This window comes from Rattus norvegicus, chromosome 3, assembly GCF_021556685.1.
Source record: "Rattus norvegicus strain SHRSP/BbbUtx chromosome 3, alternate assembly SHRSP_T2T, whole genome shotgun sequence".
NCBI lineage: Eukaryota > Metazoa > Chordata > Mammalia > Rodentia > Muridae > Rattus > Rattus norvegicus.
The window spans coordinates 156,635,319-156,657,000 of NC_141536.1; the positions used below are offsets into that span (position 1 = coordinate 156,635,319).

Here is a 21,682-nt window from a genome sequence, read left to right on the forward strand (position 1 = left end):
CCCCTGTGTTTTGTGTTCTTTAAGTGGCTCATTTACCACTTCCAGTGTCCAGCTTCTGTGGTATTATCCATGTACCCTGTTGATGGTCTGCCTTTGCAGCCACAGTGGCCACCAGGGGTTGGCCTCCACACTGAAACTTTATGTGTTGTGAGTACACTGTAGCTGCCCTCAGACACCAGAAAAGGGCATCACATCTCATTACAGATGGTTGTGAACCACCCTATGGTCGCTGGGATTTGAACTCAGGACCTCTGGGAAGAGCAGTCAGTGCTCTTATCCTCTGAGCCATCTCTCCAGCCCAGCACACTGAAACTTTAAATCTGTTCATTTACTTATTGTAGTGTGTGTGTGTGTGTGTGCGCGCATGTATGTGTGCCTGTGTGTGTGCAAATGTGTATGTATGTGCACAAACATGTGTGTGCATGTGTATATGTGTGTGTCTCTGTGTGAAGGTGTCTGTGTGTGCATGTATGTGTGCCTGTGTGTGCAAATGTGTATGTGTGTAAGTGTATGTGCACATGTGTATGTATGTGCACATGCATGTGTGTGTGCATGTGTATATGTGTGTGTCTCTGTGTGAAGGTGTCTGTGTCTTTGTGTGTGCATGTATGTGTGCCTGTATATGTGTATGTGCGAGTGCGTGTATGTGTGTGTGTGTGTCTGTGCATGTGTGTATGTATGCACACACGCTGGTGTGTGGGTGTGTGTTTCTGTGTGAGTGTGTGTGGCTGTCCCTGTGCTTGTGTATGTGCGAGTGTGTGTGTGCATGTGTGTATGTATGCATGAATGTGTGGATATGTGTGGGAGTGTGTGTATGTGAGTGTGTTCGAGTGTGCGCATCATGCCACGTGCAGAGGTCAAAGGCTAATATTGTGGAGGTGATTGGGTTCTTCCACTTTTACGTGGGTCCCAGAGATTGAACTCAGGTTTTCAGGCTTGAGCTATAAATGCCTTTACTTGCTTGGTCACGTCTCCACCACCTCCCCTTTTTGAGACGGATTTCAAAACCCACTTGAACTTCTAGTCCTCCTGCCTCCTGAATGGAGCAGAACCTGGCCTGTTTGGCTGGTGGTACACCTAAACTGGGAGACCCAGGCTTGGGTTTGCCCCTCACCCTGGGCTTGCATTTGCTCCCTGCCCCCAGTCTTGCTAGCTCACTGGATTCTGGAGGCCAGCAATAGCTTACACTGTAGCCTCAGCTGTGGTTCAAGGTCAGGAACTGCTCTTGAAATCCTCTCAGATGCCCTTTTCTGTCAGCCAGTGACAGGGAAGTCACCGGAGACCCTGAGTTCTGTGTGTGTTCCTGGGTGACCACAGGTTGAGATCTGTTGTTTTAGAATTGCATTAGAAAGAGAAGGGACGGTGCTGGCACATCCTTTTAATCCCAGCATGGGAGGCAGGCAGATCTCTGAGTTCAAGGCCAGCCTGGTCCACAGTGTCAGTTCCAGGACAGCCAGGGGTAAACAGGGAACCCCAGTGAGAAGGAACAAAGAACCTGGGGGAGTTACTCCTAAGCTGCAGATGTCTTGACAGTGTTGGCCTGGCTCCTTGACTTCTGCATCTAGAGTCCTCCTGTCATCTGTGTGTCCCCCATGCCACCATGCCCACAACTGCACAGGGTTCACAGGCACAGAGGAATCTGAGGGTGGAGATGGAGGTCAGACCTGGCAGGGACAGCACTCGACAGTCCCCTTCTCCCTCCCTGTCACTGGCTTACAGGATCCTCATGTTGGGACCTGCAGGTCTCTCTCCTCAGCCCCTACTCCTTCCTGTAGTGACCTGTCTGTCACAGGAAGCATCCTGCCAGGGAGGTGAGTCACAGGAGCTGTTGATCTCCGGTCCCTGAAGGTTTGACTAGGGAAGTGGGTGTAGAGACCTGGTGGCCAGGCTGTCACTGTTCCCAGGTGCTGCCTCTGACCCTCACCCACCCTTCCGTACACCTCCTGTCCTCACGTTTCTCTTTTACAAATGGAGAAAGGGTGGGCGGTTGGAGTGGCTCACCAGCCAATCATCGACAGAGCTGGGTTTGAACCTTGGTCACCTGGCTGTGGCCGATACCTTGCTTGCTGCCTGACATTCTGAGCCCCGGGCCTGACTTAGAGACCACAAGAAGGCTCTGTCTTCCCCAGATTGGGCCTGACTTAGAGACCACAAGAAGACTCTGTCTTCCCCAGATTCCCCCAGAGTCAAGCGGCAATCGGGCTCATGTCCGTGCTTGCCCGTCCTGGTTGGATACCGCTTTTAGTGTCAAGCCGGTGCCTTCAAGGTCTAGAATGAGGTCTTTGAGGCAGGACACACTCCAGCCTCCTCCTCCTGCTCCAGGAGTAAGGTGAAGGTTCAGAGAACTACTACTTAAAAAAGAAAGTTTTTAATTAAAAAGTGTGGGTGGGTGGCTGGCGAGATGGATCTATGTTATAGAAACAACACGATACAACAAAACCCAATAACCTTAACTGGCCGCTCTCACAGAGGAACCAAGTGTGCGAAGGTCTCTGTTGCTGTGATGAAAATGACCACATGACCAAAGCAACTTGGGGAAGGAAGGGTTTAGTTCACCTTTCACTTCCAGGTTAGTCTCTGTCACTAAAGGAAGTCAGGGCAGGAACCCAAGGCAGGACTGAGGCAGGAGCTGACACAGAGCTGCTCACTGATTTGTTCCTCATGGCCTGCTGTTTGCTTTCCTGTACTCCCCAGGACCACCTACCTGCCCAGGGATGGCATCAGGCAAAGTGAGCTGGGCCCTCCCACATCAATCACCAAACAAGAAAACGTTCCTGAGACTGGAGAGATGGCTCAGCGGTTAAGAGCACTGGCTGCTCTTCCAGAGGTCCTGAGTTCAAATCCCAGCAACCACATGGTGGCTCACAACCATCTGTAATGGGATCCAATGCCCTCTTCTGGTGTGTCGGAAGACAGCTACAGTGTACTCTTATACATAAAATAAATAAATAATTCTTTAAAAAACAAAAAGGAGGGCTGGAGAAGATGGCTCAGTGGTTAAGAGCACTGGCTGCTCTTCCAAAGGTCATGAGTTCAAATCCCAGCAACCACATGGTGGCTCACAACCATCTGCAATGGGATCTGATGCCCTCATCTGGTGTGTCAAGACAGCAGTGTACTCATATACATGAAATAAATAAATAAATCTTAAAAAAAAAAAAACAAGGGGTTGGGGATTTAGCTCAGTGGTAGAACATTTGCCTAGCAAGCGCAAGGCCCTGGGTTCGGTCCCCAGCTCCGAAAAAAAGAAAAGAAAAAAAAAAATAACAAAAAGGAAAAGAAAACATCCCACAGACATACCTATAGGCCCATCTGATGGAGGCTTCCTCTTCTCATATGACCCTTCCCTGTGTCGAGTTGAAAGCCATTAGCCAGGACACTGGGTTCGATGTCCAGCATCCACCTGGTGGTTCACAACCCTCCCTAAGTCAAGTTCCAGGAGATCTGATGCCCCCTCTGACCTCCATGGGCACTAGGTATGCCTGTGGTTCACATATATGCACACAGGGAAAACATACAATAAGATAGAATAAACATGGGCTGGAGAGATGGCTCAGTGGTTAAGAGCACTGACTGCTCTTCCAGAGGTCCTGAGTTCAATTCCCAGCAACCACATGGTGGCTCACAACCATCTGTAATGGGATCTGATGCCCTCTTCTGGTGTGTCTGAAGACAGCTACAGTGTGCTTACATATAAATAAATAAATAGGGGTTGGGGATTTGGCTCAGTGGTAGAGCGCTTGCCTAGGAAGCGCAAGGCCCTGGGTTCGGTCCCCAGCTCCGAAAAAAAGAAATTAAAAAATAAATAAATAAATATTTTTAAAAAAAATAGAATAAACATTTTTATGTGAATTTTGTGTTACATTTATTGGTGTGTGAGTTTGTGTATGAGTGTGTGTGTGTGTGTGTGTGTGTGTGTGTGTGTGTATGTGTGTTGGGGGTATATGTGTCCCACAGTGCATGTGGCTTTCAGAAGACAGTCTGTAGGAGTTGGTTCTCTCCTTTCACCCTGTATGTTCTTGAGGTTGAATGGGGCCTCCAAGCACAGCATGAGGGACATCAAAGATCTGAAAGGCAGCTCTGGGCAGGAGACAGGGTGAGCCAAGACAGACTCAGCTCTCAGCACTTAGTGGTGGGTGACAGTGGCAGGGGACAAGGCCAGGCTCCTCCTGATTCTCAGCTTGCCAGTTGCCTTCTCAAGATATGTGCTGTGTGTGTCCCACTTCAAATGGAGGTACAGAGAGGTTAAGTAACTGGCCCAGGTCACACAGCTGGGTACCAGCAACCCTGTTCTTAGTCTATGATATCTTGGAAACCAAGAGTGACCGGATTCTAAGGTGATTCAGTGATGGCTCTTTTTATAGGGATCCAATCTGGTTGGTCTTAGGGCATCAGGGGTGGCTTGTAGGAAGGGCTGGGGACACAGAATGGAATGATAAATGAGTTGTTTAGAATCAGGGGGAGGGGCCACTTCTGGCCTGTGTGTGCGAAGACACGCAGGTGCAACTGAGCATGAAGCTTGAGACTCCGCTCGAGGGCAAATGCTGGTGAGAGAGCCTAGTGGGCAGAGCCAGAGGCACTTGGAGTTTAGTATTACTCTAAGGATAATGGGGTGCCACAGAGGGTTTTTTTTTTTTTGGTTCTTTTTTTCCGGAGCTGGGGACCGAACCCAGGGCCTTGCGCTTCCTAGCGCTCTACCACTGAGCTAAATCCCCAACCCCACCACAGAGGGTTTTATAGCAGGATTACTGGGCTTGGGGCCACAGCCTGCCAGGTTTGGGATACCAGACCTCAATAAGCCAATGAAAGTAGCTAATGTATAGTGAAAAGCAGAGAGGGCAATGTATTTAGTGTGGCCACATCAGGAGGATACCCAGAGATCCAGGGACTTCCTAAGTCCTTAGGAATCCTGACCTGAGGGTGGGGTTTAAATAGCAAGTGATTTGAATAGCATCACAGTCAAGGAATGACCCTGTTTGCCATCTTCTCAGTTCAGTCCCAGGTCATAGGATTAGTTGTTAATCTTCTTCCGGGTGACCAGTCACCCTCTCAGGCTGCCCCCAAGGCTCCAGCCATTTATTCTCCCAACAGGAGAATACTGGGGAACTTTTAATTTTTGGGGGAGTCCATTTTTTCACTAGACTGAAAACTAAAGAAAGTGTCATAAGCGTCTCTTTAGAATGTGTCCCCTCCTGCCAGACAGGCTAGGTGTGGTGGGAGTAGAGAGTGGGAGCAACACTCACCTGGGAGCTGAGGAGGGTACGTGAGTGCACCCCCACGCCCCACAAATAGGCTTTTGCTCCTAGGAGTGTCTTCACTTGGAAACCATTCACGCTGAGCTCTGGACTCCCAGAAACACCCCCCCCCCCCCCCGCCGCCGCCGCCGCATCAGGGGTTTGGGCCCCTTGTCCAATCAAAGGAGAGAAAAGATGCCCAGCCTTACATCAGTGGATCAAAGCTCTGGGAAACGGAGCCTGAGGAGTTGGCCAGAGCTTAAGCCGCACACAAGAGCAGCCCACCTGCAGACTGTTCCGGTCTGTGTGAAGGGAGCTTTCTGTCAGGTCCGTAGCCGAGTGTGTACCCTCATGTCTGCAGGAGACCACAGCAGAGGGTCTGCAGCTCGGAAGCTCACTGATGTGTTGTAAACACTGTTTTCTGTCAAGCTAAAACATCTTGTTCAGGAGGCGTCACCTTGATTAATTTTCTCCACGAAGGGTACTTTCCAGGGAAGGAAGGGTCCAGGAGTCAGGGCAGAGCCAGCTGGGCCGCACCTACTTCCGATAGGCAGGCAGTCTGGCCATGGTGTCCTAACCTAGATTCTCACCCTGATCCAGCAGGGCCAGAAAAGACAAATGGGAAGATGGGGCAGATTCTCCCATTTGGTTAAAAGCTGGACGTCAGGAGTTTTTTTATTTTTTTGAAACAAGGTCTCACTTTGCAGCCCTGGCTGGCTCAGAACTTAGCATGTAGACCAGGCTGGCTTCATACTGAGGAGTTTTACGTTTTATTAAGGTTGGTGTTTGTCCGGCATGTTGGACCCCCCAGCAAGGCTAAGATTGGGTACACTGGGACACTCCTGTAATCCCAGCATTTGGGATGCAGAGGCAAGAGGGCCAGAAGTTCCAGGTCATCCTTAGATTAGTTAGAGATGACCTTGAACTCCTGATCCTCCTGCCTCAGGCTCTACCCCTTCAGAAGCCTCTGAGACCAGGAGCACGGACCGAAGGACATCTGTCCACGAGGTTGTACTAGCTCCAGCACAGACTTCCCAGCTTTTAGCTTTGGCCCGGGATTCTGACGTCTTTAGTAACTCCAGAGACAGGTGAATCCACTTTATAAGGAAGGGGCTTCTAGGTTCAGTGACCTCATAGTGTCCCTCTCCCTGCCTATGTTCTGTCCGGGTGGACCACAGCCTCTGTCTTGTCTATGGTGTCAAGTGGGAGGAAGGATCTGCCCCCAGCTATGAAGTCCCAGAAGGACCCGGGGTAGCATCCTTCCACTACCACCTACTCAGTAACATTTCCAGTATCTGCCGAGGGCATGTGCTCTTCTGCAAGGTTGTGCACCCAGTAGGTGCTCAATAAATTCGAGTTATCCGACCGTTTTTTGAAGCCGTTGCCAGCCTTCCAGCTCTGTCTGGCTATGTCTGGCAGCAGAGAACCGGGCAGAGAAGAAATGGCGGCTGTAGGGAATGCTGCCCTTCCGTGGCTGGCCTGTAGGGGTCGTCCTCGGGTGCTAGGCCTGGAGTCCCTCCCTTCCCCACCCCCAACCAGCAGGAGAGAGGCTTAGCGGGGCCTCCTCCCCCAGCGGGGGGCCCCTGGAGGGCCTAGGGGAGGAGCCTGCCTGGCTGGAACTGGGAGGGCTCTTGCTCAAACACAAAGCAGCCAGAGGAGGTTCCAGGCGCCTGCTGGCAGCTCTGAACCGGCTTCTTTCTCTTCCTGCCCTCCAGTCTCAGTGGTAAAAACGCCGCCGGACAGATGGCTAATGCTGAAGCAAGGATGGAGGCCCGGAGTCCCACACCTCCCCAGCACCCAACCTCCTACACAACCGTGCATGTGCGCGTGTGCGTTATGTTCATGCCACAGCGGCATACCTGTAGTGGTCAGAGTACAAGAGGACAAATTGATTTTTTGTTTTTTTTTTCCGGACAGGAGCTTGTGTAACACTGACTGGGTTGGAACGCTTGCTTTGTAGACCAGGATGGCCTTGAACTCACCTGCCTCTTCTTGCCAAATTCTGGTATTAAAGGTAAGCACCACCATGTCTGGCTTAGAGAACAGTTTGAGGGAGTTGGATCGTTCCACCCTGTGGGTCCTTAGGAGCTGGAACTCCATTGGTCAGGCATAGCAGCAAGCACCTTTACCCACTGAGCCATCTCACTGGCCCGAAATGTGTTATCCCACGGTTGTGTTCTTGTTAAAGTTTTGGGACAGTGAGTCGGGTGCCCATTATGACCAGGAGAAGTTTTTACTTGGGGCTGTTGGTGTAAATTTACTGAGAAGCACTCCCAACTTATCATTTGGTGGGACACGCTCAAAACTTCCTTCTTCCAAATCTGTGTCGCCCTCTGATGTCTGGGGCACTCCTGCCTCTACCTCTGGGATTCCCAAGAGCATCCATCCCAGGGGTAACAACCAAAGAGGTGTCCACACATAGCCAGATGCCCCTTGGAGGCCAGACGTCCATCCTGGGTTATCAGTCCAGATGGGCGACGGCTGTGGAGAGTGGCCCAAGGCAAAGGGACCCACCCTGTTTCCTCTGAGCTAGCTGTGGTAATTTCCACAGAATGAACCCTCAGCCAGCTCAGTAGGTAAAGCCCTTGCTTCAGAAACACGTGAACCTGAGTTCAATCCCCAGACCCGCATTTCAAAAGCAGGGTGTACAACCAAATAGGACAGTGCACTTGGCAAGTGGAGTGGAGGCTTCAGGAGTTCAAGGTCAGCCTCAGCTACATAGCAAGCTCAGGACCAACCTGAGACCCTGGAGACTCTTGTCTAAATTAAACCAGTCGGTAGTGGTGACCTGTTGTAATCCCAGGGCTGGGGTGATGACACAGGCAGACCTGGGGCTCACTGGCTGGTCAGCATAGTCTTATGGGTAAGCTCCGGGACAGTGACTGACTCTTCTCAAAACATAGGCTCAGCTGTGAGCACTTAGGCCTGATACCCAGATACCCCCGACACCGGAAGGGAAATAAAGGGGCGGGGGTCAGTAAATCATGACCAGTTTCAACTACACAGAGTTCTGGGTCAGACTGGTCTGTTTGAGACCCTGTATCAACACAACTGAAAACTGGGCTGGTGAGATGGCTCAGCCAGTCAAAGGCACTTGCCACCAAGCCTAGGGCTCTATTTGATCCCCAAAAGCACATTGACTAAAGAGAAGAAATAAAAAAGGGAAGTTGACCGGTCCGGGATTTCAGCACCAGATGAATGAAACGGATGCAGTAAAGAATTCAAAGTAGCCACTCTAGGATAAAGGGAAATGTTTATTCCAGACCACAAAGGCGCTGGCTTGCGGGCTCAAGCGCTCTCTCTTTCTCTCTCTCTCTCTCTCTCTCTCTCTCTCTCTCTCTCCTCCTCCCTCCCTCTCCTCCCTCCCTCCCCCCTCTCTTCCTTACCTCCCTCCCTCTCTTCCCTCCCTCCCTCCCCCTCTCTCTCCTCTCTTTTTCCTCCTCCCTCCCTCTCCTCCTTCCCTCTCCCCCTCCCCCTCTCTCTCCCTCTCCCTCTGGGGAAAGCAGAGAAGCAACTGCGCACACAGTGACGGTGCTGGTAGTGGGGTGGTGGGTGTTTCCAGGGTTTTAAGGGGAACAGACACCTGGGAGAAGGGGAACCTGTAAACTGGGGTGGAGGACTTTGAAATGTATAACAGGGACTTGCTGAGTGGAGATTGAAGGAGCCCGCCAGCACAGACCTTGATATGCTAATATGCACCACAGGCATATGTTAATAGAAAAACCTGAGGTTCCTTTTCCCAGAGACAAGGAGAACGCCTCCTTCTCGCAGGTAGAAGCCTTTCCCCCCAGGTCCCAAGCATGTTTATATACTTTTAAAAGTTTTTTGTTGTTTTGTTTTTTGAAGACAGGGTTTCTCCGTGTAGCTCTCTGGCTGTCCTGGAACTTAGAGGTAGACCAGGCTGGCCGTGAACTTTGAGATCCATCTGCCCCTGCCTCCTGAGTGCTGTCACAGCAGGGCTTTAAAGTTGTTTTTTGAAGTGAACCGGGCATGGTGGCACTCACCTCTAATACCAGATGCAGAGGCAGGAGGATCTCTGAGTTTGAGGCTAGCCTGATCTACACAGAGAGACATGGTGGATGGCACCTGGGGAATGACCCCTGTGAGAAGTATCACATATGAATCTTTTCCACCCATTTCTATAACACTTGTGTCCAAGACAAGGAATTAATTTTTTTTGTTTCCCCTACCTTTTATGTAAATAATTTCAGACACACAGTCCACTGCCATAGTCCAGGAATTCAGACTTTTCCCATCCTTTTTAATTCCAGTGAGCTAATTTGTCTCAGGCTAGCCGACTGAATAAGACCAGTCGATGAAGGAAAGACAGTTTCACCTCAGTTAGAATAAAAGCCAAATGCATTTTCTGTCTTGTGTGTTTGCTTTTCCGATCAACAATCAAGTGTCCTGACACTTGAATGAAGCGGTGTTCCTTTCTTGGTGACCGTGAACATATACCTAACAACACCCATGGTTGACCTCTGGCACTCACATGTACACATGCAGACACATAAGCACAAAGACCTGTATGTCCTTTTTTTTTTTTCCCCTTTCTGCCCCGTGGCCTCCTGGGAATCTGTTCCTCACAAGCTGACAGAGGAAGGATGTAAGACTGGAGTTTCCCCCAATCCCCTTATCAGCCATCCGGCTGCCAGGACAAGGTCAGGACAGTTCCACAAGGCAATGGCACATGGGCACCCACAGCCCCTCCCTGAATCCTAACATCCAGAGAGTCCTGTAGAGATGTGCTTGGTGTGTGGTGCTCCCATAGGGATGTGCTTGGTGTGTGATGCTCCCATAGGGATGTGCTTGGTGTGTGGTGCTTCCCTGGATGGCACATGGGAGCTATAAGGTCAGCCCCTGATGGAACTTCCTGAGGTACACACAACATAGCTGTTACCCCTGATCACCGTGCTGTGTGGAGGCTCACCAGGACTTCCTGAGCCCAGGGAACAGGAACTGTGCCCCTGGGTACCGACCTTGACCTCACCGCCCTCTGAACTCCCAGATCCGTAGCACACACTAGCGATTCTGTCAACTTGGTAGGGTTAGAGCCGAGGCTCAGAGAGCTTGTCTAGAGTGCATGAAACTCTGGACACCCCCCCCCCCGCCCAGCACCACATCATCTGGAGGTGATGTACGCACACCTGAGAGTGCACACGTGTGACCCTAGCACTAAGGAGGGAGAGGCAAGAGGATCGGAAGTTCAGGCCATTCTCAGCCACCTACTGAATTCAAAGCTAGCCTGGGATACTCAAGACCCTGTCTCAAAACTAACTCTCTCTCTCTCTCTCTCTCTCTCTCTCTCTCTCTCTCTCTCTCCCTCCCTCCCTCCCTCCCCCCGCCCCTCTCTCCAAAATACAAAATACTTGGGAGGAGTCAACTCAAAGGGAGAGATTTCTTTTTCTTGTGGTTTCAGAGATTTCAGCCCGTGGTCTCGTGGCCTGCTTGCTTTAGGTCTATAGGAAGCTAGGAGCTTGTAGAGCTAAAAAATGTTCTCTCTGTGGTTGCCAGGAAGCGGGGTGGGGGTGGGTGGGTGGAGGAAGGGAGAAGGAGAGGGAGAGATGAGGGCAATATGAGAAGGAAGAGAGGAGACAGAGACCGGAAGGGACACGCCCACTTCCAGGTGTGGCTTAGCTTGAGTGTCACAGCACAGGTGTCCCCCAGTGACGTCCAGGCACGCCTTCCGTGGAGATATGCTGCAGGGGTCTGTGTGGGGACCTGGAAACAGCCTGCTTGCTCTTTTGGGTGCCCTGAAGGTATCTGGGCTCCCTTTGTTCGTGCTTAACTCTCTACTGGGAAAATAAACCACATCCCGTTTTGCAGCGGGTCCCCAAGCCTCTCTTCTGGTAGGACTCTTGTCCCTTTGCCAGGCCCACAGTCCAGGCCAAAGTTCCTGGAACTTGGGAATTCCTAATAATTAACCCGGGATCCCCCGGGGGTTGAGTGGAATGGGAGACTCGAACAGAGAAGCTGCTGTTTGCAGGCCCCAAGGTGCTCGCGGCTGACTTGCTCTGAGCACCTCCGCGCCCCAGCCTCCACCCCGCCCCTTCCATCTCCAGCTCTGGCTATTCCTAGCCAGCGTGCTCCCCACTCCAGAGGCCCTGAGCAGGGCTCCTTAGGTGTATCCTGGGGACATTCAAGAGGAGCCCTGGTGACACAGAGGCCACGAGGAGGAGGACTCTGCTGCTGTTGCTCTCCCCGTCTGGCTAGCACTCCTTCACTGAGCCAGACCTTCATGATACTGAGCTAAGCTGCTTAGCAGTTGAGAACCGTCCCGGAGCGGCTCCTTCTGAAGCGCCTTGTAAATTAAAGCTTGAAGCCAGAACCAAACCCCGCAAGTGCGATTTAGTCTAAGTGTTCTCATTCATTTTAATTCTAAAAATGCAACATCATAAAACGGCACACCTGGCCTGTTCCCAAGCCAATGATGGCGTTTAACGCGGATATGAACTCAGGGGCTGTAACAGTAATGAAATTAGCAGCATTCACTGAACGCGCCCGCCTCAGCACCTTGCACTTAGGTGGCTGTTACACTCAATGAGGCAGGTGCCACAGTCAGCCCTGACTTCCAGGTTGCAGAACAGACACAGAGGTTGGTAATTTGGCCAAAGTCGCACAGCTAGAAAGGGGGCCCCTGGGTCAGTGAGACGGCTCCGAGGATAAAGGTGCTTGCCACCAAACCTGCAGGTCTGAGTTTGATCCCCATAGATCCACATGGTGGAAGGAGAGAACTGACTAAAGTCGTTCCCTCAACACACACACACACACACACACACACACACACACACACTCACACACTCACACACACACACTGAAGTGAAACTTTTTTTTCCAAAGAAAGGAGGTGGCAGCTGCAGTATGGGGGGTCTTGGGAGTGGAATACAGTTCATTGAGGTGGGTCAAGGGACCCCACTTGTGGTGCTGTCTCACGGGTCAGATCTGAAGTCCTCTGTGACTGGGTCTCCATTCCTGCCGTCCTTCTGTGAACCACACAGGATGTTTTGGGCCGACAGATAGTGAAGCAGCTCCCCAACTCATCATCAATGAGAGAATCCATAGTGGGGTTGACCCTGAATGCCCCCAAGCAGGGCTACTCTCTTGGCCATTCATTCTCCCCACATCCTGTAATTCCTTCTAGATAGAACAGGCCCCTTAGTCTTGCTTTCCCTAGCCCCTGGACCAGGTTTAACTTTTTTTTTTAAAGTTTTTTTTTCAGGTTTAACTTTTTAATTCCCAGATATTCATTCATTCATTCATTCATTCATTCATTCATTCAGAGTCATGTGTTCTGTGCTAAGCAGGAAGAGCATCGTGTGGAAGGCTGAAGGTAATGTCAAGGCAGATTGGTGGCCGAGAGAATACTGGGAAGACTGGACCTTAGGGAGGAATCAAGGAAGGAACAGAGAGAGGCTCTAGGCAGCAAACAGAGCGGCTTTTGGTAATTGCGAGGCCCTGTCCCTGGGGCCCTAAGCCACTCTCTGCCCTGTGTGCTGACAGACAGCGGTGGCCTCCCTGGCATAGAGGGCAAACCCTGGGCATCCAAGATGAGAGGAGGAAGCTTGAGCTAGGTGGACCGGGGACATGCAGGGAACATGCCTGGAAACGGCTGTGGTAATTTTCAGATTTGCATGTGATTTGAAGGAAACCTGGGAACCTGGGTGCGGTGGCTCATGGCTGAATCCTAAGTCTCAGAGGCTGATGCCGGAAGGGCAGCATGAGGTTCTCAAGACCGTTAAGGCTAGCCTGGGCTACTCCAGGTCAACCTGATCTAACTAGCGAGGCCTGATCGCTGCAGCAGAACGATGAGCCTGGCTGTGCAGACAGCCTTGTGCTGTGTGCTTATCAAAGCTCTTGTTTGACTTGTTTTCCCGCGGTGAGTGCCTCTGGCTCTGACCTCTGCTCCACATTGGCCATTCCTCACCGGGTGGTTCAACCTCCCAGGTAGTCTGCTTTTCATCTCCTGTAGTTAGCGGTACCTGGTTTTTGTCTTTTGAGCCAGCCTCACTAGCCCAGGCTGGCCTCAGGGAGAATGACCTTGAAGTCTTATCCTCCTGCCTCCACCTCCCTGATGCTTGGATCTCCCTAGTGACTGGTTTGCCTCCATCCAACTTGCCTCTCAACAGAAGGATCGCTGAGACGCTAAGCCAGCCTTCCAGCCTCCCCTTTCCTTCCTCTGCCCCTCGCATCACCTACCAGCCCTCCGTTTCTAGAATGTCACCATTTCATACTGTTCTATAAATGGAGCCCGCAGCCTGGCGTCTGCTGGGACTAGCTTTTTGTCTGGGTGGATCTCCCTGGAGATTCTCCCAAGCTGCTATGCGAGTCCAGTCTGTCTGGACGTTTGCAGGTATAGTCAGGGAAACTGGCTGGGAGCATGCGCCGTCACGTGGAGGAATCTGAGGTTGGAATGTGGGGCAAGGAGCAGCCCAACCCTCCAAGCCCCCAAGTCACGTGGTCATGGAGAGGGTAAACGATATCTCTCTAAAGTGCTGGGATAGAGAAAGACCAGAGCCTAACTTGTAAGACCTTATAGGTGGCCTTCTTACTGGGGCCAAAGCATTGAGGTGGTGAAGACAATTCAGGGTTTGCGGTGGGAGGGGCTCGGTGCCTGGGGAGCCACTGGGGCGGGAGTAGGGGTAGGGTGGGGAAGTGGGGGTGGGGACAGGGCTGGAGTAGTCCCAGGACCTTCCCCGCACCCACTCTTCCTCTCTTTGCAGTCATAGGACACTAGAGAGCCAGCGCTGTGCTGGGAGCCAGAGTTTGGCCCCAGGTGGAAGGAGGGAAGGGAATTCAGGGCCTTGTGTATGCTAGACTCGCTCTCTGTACCAGGTACAGCAGAAAGTATCTGAAGACACGCTTGTGTCTCAATACCAGGCTAATGAAACGACGACGACGGGCACCAGAGATATAGGACTTCCCCCAGGAACGGTATGCTGAGAGAGGGAAAAGGCACAGCCCAAAGGAGGACTCTTGGAAAGAGATTCCCCACAGCTCCTCCCCGGAGGAGACTGAAGCACAACACAGACGACTCAGTGTGGGCGGGAGCACACCTTGGCCGGAACTGCATAGCTGTGTAAATCTCTGACTTCTATTTAAACTTTGATCTCTCTGTAGAGCGGTGGATTTTGGCGGCATTTGCTAGATCTCTGTGTCTCTCTTCCCAATGTGGCGACATTAAATAAATCTCCCTTTCTGCCTTCCATTTTTTTTTCTTTTCTTTTCTTTTTTTCGGAGCTGGGGATCTGCCTTCCATTTTTAATTTGATTCTTTAAATTCGTTTAGTGAGGACAGGTAGGCGGACCTGACTTGGGGCCACAGTGTTAACATACCACTAAGCCACAGAAATCTTGATGCCTGGATGGATATCCCTGTGCCTAGGGTGTACTGTCCAGTGTTCTGCAGAGCTCCGAGGCACTAGGAACCTTCCAGAACTGCCTGGTGAGATGACACCTATTCTTTGCAGGTTGCAGGGGTCAATGCTTGGGGTACCCCATTGGCCTTCCACACGACTGTGCTCCTGTGTCTACAGGGCCAGAAACGGTTTCATTATGCAGGGTCTGAGGCTCCTGGAGAATGGGAAGGGACCTGCCTAGAGCTGTGGGGGGGGGGGGGGGGGGAGAAAGATTGGAGGTCCAGCCAGAGATACAAGTGCTAGCCCAGTCACATAGCAGCTGTGTGGTCCCAGTCTTTCCCAGCTGTTCTCATCCATGAAACACGTGCCTGTCTTGTGGTCCAGCAGACACCGTGTGACAGGACTGTGATTGCCACATCCCCCCACCCCCACCCGCACCCCCACCCCGGCTCAGGGCAGGGGGCAGGTGCTAGGAGTCCAGGCCTCCAGCCAGCAAACTCCACAGCCTCAAGGGAAGAGCCCTCAGGCTCCACAGAGCCTATAGACAGGTTAGTCAGGTAGGTAGATTGAGATTCAATGGATAGATCGGCATGCTGGGCAGAAGTTGCTGGTCTGCACTGTGCACCCCACAGGTGTGCTCACTCCTGTAGCTGGAAGCTGGGTCTCTGTTGTTTGCCTTTCTGTATAGCCCAGGCTAGTTTTGAAGTGACTATGTAGCCAGCTCAGAGTGGTTGGAAACTTTTGATCTCCAGCCTCTGAGAGCTGGGATGACCCCTCTCTGTCGGCTTGAGTTTTTGAAGGAATATTGACACTGGCTCGTTGTTGGAACGTGTCAGTTCTTCAGAGTTAGGTGCCATCCTGGGCTTTTATTATTTTGCTTATTTATTTGAACAGTTTCATGTAGCTCAGGCTGGCCTCAAACTCATTATGTAGCTAAGGATGGCTTTGAACTCCTGATCCTTCTGCCTCCACTCTTTGAGTGCTGGGACTACAGGCATATACCACAGACTAACAAACTTTGTCCAGCTCAGAGCCAAGATTGCTGCCAGTGCTCTGGAACCTCTAGGTCCTAGAGAAGAGAGAGTTCATTCCAACTCCACTGGGCTCCAGGTTGGTGCATGGCAAGGCAGACTGCAGCCAGGTAGGCCTGGATTCAGATCACAGCTCCACCAGTTGAGGGGCTGGGTGATTATGGCCCAGGGTCTCTCTGTGCCTCATTTCCTTCTGTCCCACAGAGATGAATGATTATCTGTCTCTCCCAGAGATGATGTTTCTCCACCCCAACCCTACTCAGTAGGTTTGGGTCTGGCTTTCCTGGGATATCTGATTTGTAGAGATTTTGCAATTAATTCCACTTACATAAAATATTAGCCAAGTGGGGGTGGTGCATGCTTTTAATCCTAGCACATGGGAAACAGAGGCAGGCTAACCTCAGTGAGTTCGAGGCCAGCCTGGTCTTCACAGTTGGTTCTAGATATTGAGGAACATAGAGAAAACCTGTCTCAAAATACCAAAACAACAACAATAACAACAACAAGAAGTTTTGGCACTGGACAGCTGCCCGTGGGTCTGGTGTGTGAGCAACTTGGGTAATGGATGAAGGCTGATGCACGGCTGTGTCTGTCTTGTGGGCTCTTCTGGATTTTTAAGTTTTCTTTCTTGTGTTTTGTCTTGGAGACAGGTCTCATGTAACCCAGATTGGCCTCGAACTCCATCATCCTTGAGCATCTGACCTCCCTGCTTCCTTCCTGACCGCTAGGGTTATTCAGGTGTGTCTTGCTGCCATCATAGCTGACCCACATGACACCAAGGGTGACACGAGGGCTTTGCACACTCGGCAAGCGCTCCACAGAGCTACGGCGACATCCTGGCCTCCTGCTAAAATTATTATGTGTGTGTGTGTGTGTGTGTGTGGTGCTGGTGTCAGGTTGATCAGAGAACAACCTGTAGGACCCAGGCAGGCTTTGAACTCACAGTGCTCCTCCCACCTCACCCTTCCAAGTAGGTGGGATTACAGGACTGAGTAACCAGACTGTCGGATATTTCTTTATTTATTTAGAGTCAGGGTATCCGTCCTGTAGCTCAGGTTGGCCTGGACCTGGCTGTGTAGCCTTCAACTCCTGATCTCTACTTCCAGCTCCTAAGCAATTGTGATTTACACGAGTGTGCTGTCAGACACAGTGTCTTAGTCAGGGTTTCTATTGCCGGGATGAAACACCATGAGCAAAAGCAACTTGGGGAGGAAAGGGTTTATTTGGCTTACACTTCCACACTCTAGGCCATCATTGAAGAAAGTCAGGACAGGAACTCAGACAGGACAAGAATCCGGAGGCAGGAGCTGATGCAGAGGCCATAGAGGGGTGCTGCTTGCTTGTCGGGTGGCAGCACCAACATGGGCGAAAGCCTGTGGGATTAAAGAAACGCACACACACGCACACAGGTTATTCCTGTCAAGCCAGAAGAAGAAAGGCTCTAGACTCCTGTAGCTTTATTCACCACTTATATACCCAAGTTCCCCAGGTAGAAAATATCTGGGAAGCACAGTGGGAAACCCTGGCTCATGACTACCTGGCTCGTGAGTGACTTCGGTAACAAAAGACCAACTACTAGACCTGAATTAATTAGGGAAATAACCAGGAAGGTCAGCCTAATTCTGACTCGGGTGAGAAGTACCTGGCCAGACTGCTCCTAGTTAGGAACAAAAGGCTTCAGCAGGGCTCAGCAGGGGTCAAACCCTGCAAGAGACTCAGAGGGGTCTTGTTCGGGCTGATTGTTATCTTCTTGTGCCATAAATTCATGAGAGAGGCTTTTGGTCTAACAATCTCAAGAATCTTAACTGTGGCCATACAGTCACAAAGCGACCAGGCCCAAATCCAATATGGCTCTCTACACTTGCTGGCTTGCTCCCCAGGACCACCAGCCCAGGGATGGCCCCACCCACAATGGGTTGTGCCCTCCCCCATCAATCACTAATTAAGAAAATGCCCTACAGGCTTACCTACAGCTGGATCTTGCAGCCACAGTTTCTCTAGGGACTCTCCTGGGAAGACGACTCTTGCTTGTGCCAAGTTGACATAAAACTAGACAGCACATCTTTTTTAAAATAAAGATTTATTTTACTTTGTCTGTATGAATGTGTGCGCCTACATGTATGTATGCGTACTATGTGCGTGCCTGTGCCTGGTACCTGAGAAGGTGTGAGACCTACTACAACTGGAGTTACTGTTGGTCGCGGGCCACCACGTGGGTACCCGCAGTTGAGCTGAGTCCTCTGTAAGAACAACACATACTCTAACCCGTGGAGCCGTCTTTCCAGCCTCGGTTTCATTTGCTCTGTTTTGTTTGTTTTAAAAATACATTTGTAGAATTAGAGGAGCTTTTTTTGGCTGTGGCCATGCAGTGTCCCATGGGCTGTCACTGACTGTCCTATTCCCTGTAGTATTGAGTGTCAGCTGAGGTGCCACCTGGATCCCTTAGCCTTTCTGACACAGAGACCCTTAACGCTGTGCCTCATGTGGTGGCGAACCCCTAGCAAAAACTTATCTGAACTCTATTTTATAACGTAATTTTGCTGTTATGAATCGTAATGTGAACATTTCTGGCGATAGAAGGGTATCGCGGGGGTCGCGACCCACAGGTTGAGAACACCGTCTCAGCGGGCGCAGCCCACTACAGTGGGGGTGGGAGTGGATGAATATTGTTGCTTTCCCTGGGCTGCTTCTCTTCCAGGACACCACATCACTGTCATTAGTGAGACTTAATTGTATTAGAAGCGAAACAGGTCTTGGCCTCCTCCGGCCTCTGATGGTTGGTGTCTCTGAACTTCACGGGACATCTCCACGTGCAGAGAGGAGTATAGTTTGCACATTTTGAACAGTGTGCCCCTCCAGAACCTCTCTGACCTTTCCTCCTGGCTAGATTTAGGAAGCCTCTAGAGAAAGGTGCCCCTGCCCCCATCACAGCAAGGGCTCAGTCGGGGCGGGACTTGGTCACGTGGTTGGGGTGTGTGTCTGAGGAGATGTTTGCTGGGTTATCCTCCCCAACCCCACCTTTCACTGGCTCTCTGGAGTAATTGAGGGAGCAGGCCAGTCGGGCTTCTGGTCCTGCTGGCCTCTTGAGTGTTTGCTTTGTTTAAGGGGTGAAAGCCATAGCTCTCTACCACCGAGCCACACCCCGAGCCCTTTGGGAACCGGAATCTCAGTGTATGTAACTCTGGCTGCCTTTAAACTCGTGATAAAATCCTGCCTCCACCTCCTGAGAGCTGCGACGTGTTATTTCGTCTTTTGGGGTTTGATACTTATTTACTGTTATCTATGTACAGGATGTGTGCGCGCACGCGCATGTGTGGAGGTCAGAGGACAACTGGATGGAGTCGGTTCTCATCTTTCTACCTTTTATACGGATTCTAGGGATCAAACTCAGGTCATCAGGCCCAAAGGGTTCTCTGTGCTGGAGACCCTCCGTGACCCGACCCCATGCTGTGCCTGTGCCACGCTGGTCTCTGTGGTCCCGGTGACTCGTCCTGACAAGGCTCAGGTGAACCCTACAGCCTTATGGTCAGGCTCTGCAGGGTCCAACAGGGCAGAAACCCCACTCGGTGGTTCAACCAGCTAGGTTTTGTGTTTTCCTTCTGTAACACAAAGCCCTGAAGTGGCCATTTGAGTCTTTTGGGCTTCTTAAGGAAATAGACAGAGACACCTACTTCTGGCCGCTGTTCTGATATCTTTAGCCTGTGGTGTTTGTCCTCCTCAGCTCAAGGGGGCTGTGCAACACCTTCACCATCACTCCAATATTCCAGGCAGGCTTGGGGAGATTGATGGTTACCTGCTGAGGCATGGAAGCTGTGAGCTCCCCTGAAGAAGGCTCTGGGGATGAGGCATGCTGTATCCAGCATGGAGTCAGTTTAGTTGTTCCCAGATAGTGGGGTGGGCATCTCCCAAGGCCCCCGGTTTGGGATGCCTGGTGACCTGGGGGGAGGAGGCAGTAAGCATGGGTCCCAGGTATTTGGTACCAGCTCCTGTGAGTGGTCAAGCTGAAGATTCAACCCCCAGGGATTGACCCAAGGGCTGTGAGTGGATTGTCAGCGATGGAGACTGACCCTGGAGACCTCAGCCAGGCCTAGGAGAGAGCTGCACGGTAAAGGATGTGGGGTCAGCAAAGCATTGACCTGGGCTTCTTGCCTGGTCTCCTTGAGTCAGAGAATATGGGATTCCAGTGGTTACCCAGGGGCTTCTGGGCAGAGTGCATTCAGGCCTAAGCCTAGTTGGCAAGGCAGCGCTCCCTCCCACCTCCCCATCTGGCAGCCATGGTTGGGACCCACAATGCAATGCTCTTTCGTCTGGAAGCAAGGGGAGGGTGTGGCCATCTCTTTAGGAGGACAAAACTCTGGGTCCAAATCTGGCCTACCACTGTTCTTGTAAATAAAGTTTTATAGGGATATAGCCATGCCTTTTGAAGACAGTGCCTCACTATGGAGCCCAGGTTGGCCTCAAATTCATAATCCTCGGGGTCTTGAGTGCTAAGAAGCCTGTGCTGTCATGCCCGCCTCCAGCTGTGCCTGTGCTTCTGGGTTAACCAAGGCAGCTTTAGGATCACAAGGGCAGAGTTCAACAGTTAGGACAGCAACCACATGGCCCACAAGGCTTAGCATACCGACTGTCTGGCTCTTTGCAGACAGAGCTGCCGGTCCTGGCCTGTAGGGAAAGCAGCTGGCATCTGGGATCGGTGGGCGGGGCTTTCCAAGAGTGAGACACCAGGATGGGCTGGGAGGCCTAGGGAAGGTTTGGGAGATCGTGAAGTCCCTGAGGTCTGGCTTTGGTTTAGTACAGATTCAAAAACCCCTCTCTTCCAGCAGTGCTTGAGGCTGGCTTGTCATAGGCTAGGACAGCCGTTTGCGGGCCGTGTGAGAAAAGTTACTCAGTGGTTCAGACACAGGGTGCAGACACTGGGGGCTTCTGCCTCTGCCAGGGGCAGCATTCTGAGCAAACGGCTCAGACAAGGCGCTGGGCTTGTGGCCCTAGAGGATCAGGCCATATGATTTGCCAAGAGAAGCCAACTTGCACTTGGGTTTTCTGGGAGATCTGGTTTTTATCCGGTGATAGTTAATTGCGTTTTTATGAAGTCTCAAAGGGAGCAGGCACAGAAATGCCTGGCCTGCTTGCTCGGAGGTAGAGAGTCTGGGGGTGGGGTAGGTAGAGAATGGTTGGAGAATGGGCCCGGCCGAGTACCTCCCGCAGCAGCAGCAGCCTGGCTGTGGCCCCAAGGCTGGGCAGGATGGTGTCAGGTTTCTAGTCTTGACCTAGCCCACCCCTGAGCTATGGAACATTCTTGCCTAGGAGTCTGGAGGTGGGGGTGGGGAGCCAGAACTCATAACCTTGGGTACTCCACCTGTAGTCCTTTCTGAGGAACCCAGGGGTGCCGACTGCGGGTGAGACTTAGGGTGTGTGTTTGTTACTCTGTTATCCAGGAGCCTAAGAGGTGGGTGGCAGGCAGGGCTTCCCTGGCTGGGGTGGAGCTGCCAAGCCCTTTAAAGGGTGTCTGCACCTCTACAGGGTCTGGGCTCACTTTGCAGCATCCTGGACCTGCAGGTTCCTGTGGACCTGGCTTTTGAAGCTTTTGTGATTGAGGCTTTAGTGAAAGCGTTCCGCTTCCAGGTGGATTCCCTACGGCCTCGGGCAGGCGGGAGTCTGAGCTGAAAGTGACAAATGACTCCCGGGCAATTTGACTTATGCAAAGAAATTCTGTGATTCCGGAACAAGAAACTTCCAGTGTGGGGCCCGAATCAGATCCCGAGATCGGGATCCTGAGATCCAAAGAGCGGTACCCAGGCTCTTTCTTGCTCATGGCCTCACTCTATGTCCCTTGGGTACTGTGTTCGTGGGCGGGCCGTGGGTGGTGGCACTCCTGCAACCTCAGGGAGAGTAACCCGGCGACAGCTTGAGGAACCTAAGGCGGCTTCTCATTGGGCCTGACTGGGTCATGTGCTCAGCTGGCCCAGTCTCTGTGGGTAGCGGCAGGCCCTGCTGTTGGAGAATTGGGCAAGACCAGCCTGGCCTAGAGAAACCGGGATACCATCCCGGAAGCGGAAGTGCAC

At 51.7% G+C, this 21,682-nt stretch overlaps 1 long non-coding RNA gene across 1 annotated transcript; it reads left to right on the forward strand.

Annotated features, from left to right (window-relative positions):
• Positions 1–13,686: 13,686 nt before the first annotated feature.
• On the forward strand, positions 13,687–14,437 carry LOC102553156 (uncharacterized). The gene is made up of 2 exons (XR_015684872.1): positions 13,687–13,756; positions 14,112–14,437. It is a non-coding gene; the product is annotated as an uncharacterized LOC102553156 (long non-coding RNA).
• The last annotated feature ends 7,245 nt before the right edge of the window (positions 14,438–21,682 follow it).